General features: G+C 42.6%; 1 pseudogene; it reads left to right on the top strand.

Moving 5' to 3' along the window:
* Positions 1–4,665: 4,665 nt before the first annotated feature.
* LOC114624509 overlaps positions 4,666–6,000 on the top strand; it is a 33,284-nt pseudogene continuing 31,949 nt past the window's right edge.

The raw sequence follows: 6,000 nt of genomic DNA, 5'->3' as shown, positions 1-6,000 counted from the left end.
TCTCTCTCTCTCTCTCTCTCTCTCTCTCTCTCTCTCTCTCTCTCTCTCTCTCTGTGTGTGTGTCTGTGTGTATGTGTGTGTATGTGTGTGTGTGTCTCAATCTCTCTCCCTCTCTCCTAAATATTGGGATTACAGGCATGAGACAACATACCTGGGTTCAACTTTTTTTTTAATTAAAAAAAATGCAACTTCAATAAAGCGTCATCCTGTTAAGCCTATATTTTTTAAAAGATTTATTTATTTATTATATATGAATACACTGTAGCTGTCTCAAGACACACCAGAAGAGGGCATCAGATCTCATTACAGATATTACAGATGGTTGTGAGCCACCATGTGGTTGCTGGGATTTGAACTCAGGACCTCTGGAAGTGCAGTCAGTGCTCTTAACCACTGAGCCATCTCTCCAGCCCGAGCCTATATTTTTAGCTGCCAGACAAGATGTGTCCACTGGAGAATTTGTGGCATGAAAGGTAGAGAGATGTTTTGGTTTGCTTTCTATTTCTGTGATAAAACATTCTGATCAAAAGTACCTTGGGGAGGAAAGGGTTTATCTGGCTTGTCCTTCCACATCACAGTAGAAATTAGGGAAGAAACCACAAAGAAGGACTGCTTCCTGGCTTGCTCAGTTTGCCTTTTTATAACTCCCAGGACCAGCTGTCCATGGGTGGCTGAGCCCACAGGGCTTAAGTGAACTGCCCCCCAATCAATCATGAATCAAGAAAATGTTTGAAGGATGACTCTAGTTTGTGAATGAGCACAGGGTACCAACTATTTTTTATTTGGTTAATTTAATTAACTTCTTTCTGATTGGAGTTGAGGCTCTCTTCACAGAAGGAACTTCATGTGTTGTCGAAAGCCTATAGCTGGGGAGGTCATAGGCTCTAATGGAGGAGCTTACTACTATGGCTGTTAGCATTCTGCCTAACCCCCACAGTTACGTGGCAACAGTCAGGTATGCTCCTCCTCACAGTTATGTGGCAATAGTCAGGTAGGCCTGGCCCACTGTAAAAGGGGCTGCCTGCCCCCTCCTCCCCCAGTCTTGCTCTCTTGATCTCCTGCTCTCTTATTCTCTTGATCCCTCTCTCTTCCCTCTTCCCTTCCCCCTCTTTCCACGTGCTCATGGCCGGCCTCTACTTCTCTACACTCTCCCTCTCTCTGCCTCTCTCTACCTCTACTACCCTGTTAACTCCCCTCCCCATGCCCTCAATAAACTCTATTCTATACTGTACCATCCTGTGGCTGGTCCCTCAGGGGAAAGGGAGGCCTCGGCATGGGCCCGCTGAGACATTCCCTTCCCCCATAGCTCACCACACCCCCATAGAACATATTCCCTATCTCTTTATCTTTTTATAAACACAACAATTGCCTTCCTAACTGGCCACGTTGTGAGTATCAAATTGTCTTGTAACCATCGATGCTTATACCTGTAGATTAGTGCTACCGCCAACTTCGGTGAGAGTAGCTTCTGTTCATGCAGAGAATTTAGCTCTGAGTACTAAGGACCTCTGATTGTTGACGATCAGCCTGAATGGGATCTGCATTTCCTTCCTCCCAACGTTCAGGAAACCTACAGCAAAGAAGGCAGAAAGGTGGAGCTGGAAGAAGGGATGGAGTATTCTGGAACACTGTCTTCCAAACACAACGCAGTGCTTGTACTCATAACGTCGCAGCAGCTCTGATTACCTACACAAGGTCTGTACAAAGAAAGGGAACTCCAGCATTCCTTAGGATTTGTAGGTGGTTAACAGTTGCTGGGAGAGGCTCACAAGGCTTCATTCCTCTCAGAGGACAGTTTCTAGGAGAAAGGGACCGAGATGCCTCATTCCTCTCTGCAGGAGAGGTATTGGTAGTTATTGTTTGCTGAGGGAATGGGGACGGCAAAATATTTTCTTTGGCAAAAATCTACCATATTCCTGTAAATAACTCTTCTTCCATGCTCATACAAGAAACCAGAAAGCAGAAGGAGAAGTGAGTGGGAAGAATAAGGGGATCAGTAAAAATGAGAGGGAGAAAAGAAGAGGGAAATGGGGGTAAATATGAACAAAAATACATCTATTCATTTGTGTATGGAATGTCATAATGATACCCATATTGTATATAATACATCCTAATAAAACTCTAAAGGGTTTTAGCTGGTTACAGTGGCTCAAACATGTAATCCCAGTGCTTGAGAGGATTGCTGTGAGAGGCAGTTATCTCAGACTATTTTGTGTTATAGCGACATTCCTCAAGCTAGCTAAGTCATAAATAGTAAAGATCAATTTAGCTCACAATTCTGGAAGCAGAGACATTCAAGACTGTGCTGGCCAGGATCTTCTCAGTTTCTCGTAGGAAGCAGTGTTAACTCATAGGAGAGTTGTGGTAGGGAAACACCTATTTGCCCCCCCGTAAAGTGTATGCACAAGGACAATCGGGGAGATGCTAGAATCATTTTATAGCAACTTCTTCTTAAAATTCAAGAACTCAGCCAGTCTCTTGAGAAACTAATTAAACCCTCTTAAAGATGCCACCACTTTTCAGCACCAAGACTCAACATGAGGATTGCTAGGAGTAAACCGTATATTTAAACTATAGCGTCAAGTTTGCTGAAGTTGTGCGCACCTTTAATCCCAGGGCTTGGAGGCAGAGGCAGGCAGATCTTAAATGAGTTGGAGGCCAGCCTGGGCTACATAGTAAGTTCCAAGCCAGCCATGGCTGTATCAAACAAAAACAAGTAAACCAAAATATATAACAGCAATGAACAAGGGTATCTTTGAATTTAATGACATATTATTTAATTTCTTTCGTTAATGTTTTCTCAGTTGGTAGCGTCACTCATCTCATTGCTTAGCCTCATTTCTAACTGTCCAATCACATTCGACAAAATTGTAAAAATGGGATTTTTAAATTTTCCTTTTCATAAATTTCTCCTTAATGTATAGAAGTTTTACTGACTTTTGAAATACTTTTTTTTTTTAAATTGGGGAATGAGTATCTTAGTTTGCCTTCTGTTGAGATGACAAAACACTATGACCAGTGGTAATTTTGGGGGGAAAGGGTTTATTTCATCTGACAACTCACAGGGCATACTCCGTTAGTGAGGGAAGTCAGGGCAGGAACTCAAGATGGAAACCTGGAAGTAGGAACTGATGCAGAGTTTTGTTCCCTGTCTCAATTGGAGTTTCCATTGCTGGGATAGATAAACAGCATAATCAATGTGGAGAGAAAAGGGTTTATTGCAGCTTATACTTTGTAGTCCATCACTGAAGGAATTCAGGACAGGAACTCACACAGGGCACGTACCGGGAGGCAGAAGCTGATGCAGAGGCCATGGAGGAGTTCTATTTACTGGCTTGTTCATCATGGCTTGCTCAGCCTGCTTTCTTTTTTTTTTTTTTTTTTGGTTTTTCGAGACAGGGTTTCTCTGTGTAGTCCTGGCTGTCCTGGAACTCACTCTGTAGACCAGGCTGGCCTCGAACTCAGAAATCCACCTGCCTCTGCCTCCCAAGTGCTGGGATTAAAGGCGTGCGCCACCACTGCCCGGCTCAGCCTGCTTTCTTACAAAACCGAGGGCCACCAGCCCAGTGATGACTCTACCCACACGGACTGGGTTCTCCCCATCATCAATTATGAGAATGCACCAGAAGCCAATTTCAATGGAAGCATTCCCCTCTCTTTCTTCTTCCTTTTTTGTTTTGTTTCACAAGGTCTCACTATGTAAGTCTGGCTATCCTAGAACTCACTATGTAGACCAGACTTGCCTTGAACTCATAGCAATCCTCCTGCCTTTACCTTCCAAGTGCTAAGACCAAAGGCATATTTGCCCCTATGCCTGTCTTGGGGTATGTTCTTAATTGAGGTTCCTTCTCTTCCCAGATAACAGTAGCTTGTGTCAGATTGACAAAAGACTAACCAGGACAAACGGCTCTGGCTTGCCACAGTGTCCATGTGGAGGTCAGAGGACAACTTGTGGGAGTTGGTTCTCTCCTTCCATCATGTGGTTGTTATTGATGAAACTCGGGTCTTCAGGCTTGGAGGCAAGTGCCTGTAATCACTCAGCCATCACAGTGGCCCTCAGTTGACTTTTGTGTCCTAGAACTTTACAGCTTAATTACCCGAGTTGTGTTTGGTGTTTTGTTTGTTTGTTTGTTTGTTTAATGTGTGGAGACTTTCATAAGTCTCCCACATAAACGATCATGACCTCTGTGAGCAGAGTACTCCAGTCAGTTACAAGACAGATATTTGAAATAAACATAAGTATCTGTAGCCCAGGGTGGCCTTGAATTTGTGAACCTCTACCTTCTACCTCCTGAGTATCATGGTTATAAGCTTGTACTGCTATGCCTGGTTTATAGAGTGCTTGGGGCTGCACATAGGGCTTTGTGCATTCTAGAGAAGCATTCTACAAACTGTGGTACATTCACTGCCCTGGATTCCTTTTCTTGCCCAACTGTTCTGCACAGGACTTTCAATTCTATTTGGATTGGAATCTGAGAAGTAAACATTCTTGGTTCGTTCCTCTTATTAAAGGGAAAGTGCTCAATTTTTCACCATTGACCATGTTAGCTGTGGGTTTTTCAAACGTGGCCTTTGTGTACTCAATTTCCTTCTATTCCTGGTTTACTGAGAGTTTTTAATCATGAGTACGCTGAAGTTTTTTTTATATATATATATGCTATCAAGATGATCTTCATCGTGCTCTGCTTCTATCGGAGTAATAGTATGCACTAGTCATTGATTTTTGTATGTTGAATCATTCTCGCATTCCATGACTAAATTGCCCCTGGATCTTTTAATTCTATCAAACTTGGGTTACCGATATTGTGATGATCATCAGGGATGTGGGGTGTAAATTTTAACTTTTGTATCTCTTTCTGGCTTCGATATCAGGATAAATCTGGCATCGTGAGTTGAGTTGGAAACCATCCTTTCTACTTCAGCTTTTGAGAGATTTTAAGCATTGATTGCAAAGTCTCCTTTTACAAATGTGATTTTAACTGAGTTTGTTATTGGTGTAGCTTAGTTTTCTGTAGCTTCTTTTTTAAAAAAACTTTTTATTTATTTATTTATTTATTTATTTATTTATTTATTTATTTATTATTGGTTTTTCGAGACAGAGTTTCTTTGTATAGCCCTGGCTGTCCTAGAACTCACTCTGTAGACCAGGCTGGCCTCGAACTCAGAAATCCACCTGCCTCTAACTTTTTTCAAGAAAAACAGCATTTTTTTACAAAAAAATTATGCTCTAGTCTTTGTCATTTCTGTTTTCTGCAGGTGGTGAATCTGAAAGATGCTTACTTACTTAGGAATGCACATCTGTAACCCCACTCTTTGTGGCTTTAGCTTCATCCCATAGGTTTTTCCGCATTATCTTGTATTTTCATTCCATTTCCAGTTGTCTCCTAATATATTCTGCTTTGTCTGGCGGTGTTTGTTCCTTTGTTGCTAGAGGGAGATTCTCCCTAAGCATCCCAGGCAGTCTTTGAATTTCAGATCCTCCTGTCTCAGCCTTCGAAACCTGGGGGGGATTGCGGAGCTGCTCCACCAATGACAAGCTAAATCTCCAACTAAGCTCCTCCCATCGACCGCCATTTGTTTTTCTCGAGTGTCTGACGTGTTAAGCTTCCAGCTGTTAGTGAATTCTCAGCTCTTAATGCTATTCATTTTGATTATCTCTGGGTTGTGTTTACGGATGTTAGTTTCCTTTTCATTCACGCCTGTCTATGGTAAATTATTTCTCTGCCGGTGAAAGGAGCCTATTCAAACCAGACTGTATTAAAGATAAGTTTATTGGGGAGCTGCTGTCTGAGAGTTCACTGTCTCAACTGAGGCCAGAGGAGTCGCCGTGGGGAGAGAGGAAAGAAGAAAAAGGGAGAAAGGGTGCGCGCGAAGAAAGAAGGGAGAAGAGTGGGGCGCAAAATATCTAGGTTACATACGAAAGAATGTCTTGTTCAAGGTTGGGAACGAGGTTTGCAAGGTAAAGTACTGAGGGATGCTGAAAGAACCCGGAGGCCAGGT

The sequence above is a fragment of the Grammomys surdaster genome, unplaced genomic scaffold, assembly GCF_004785775.1.
Source record: "Grammomys surdaster isolate TR1022 unplaced genomic scaffold, NIH_TR_1.0 207, whole genome shotgun sequence".
In the NCBI taxonomy this organism is placed as follows: domain Eukaryota; kingdom Metazoa; phylum Chordata; class Mammalia; order Rodentia; family Muridae; genus Grammomys; species Grammomys surdaster.
Note: the sequence above shows the minus strand (reverse complement) of the source record. Positions and strands in the feature narration are given on the sequence as shown.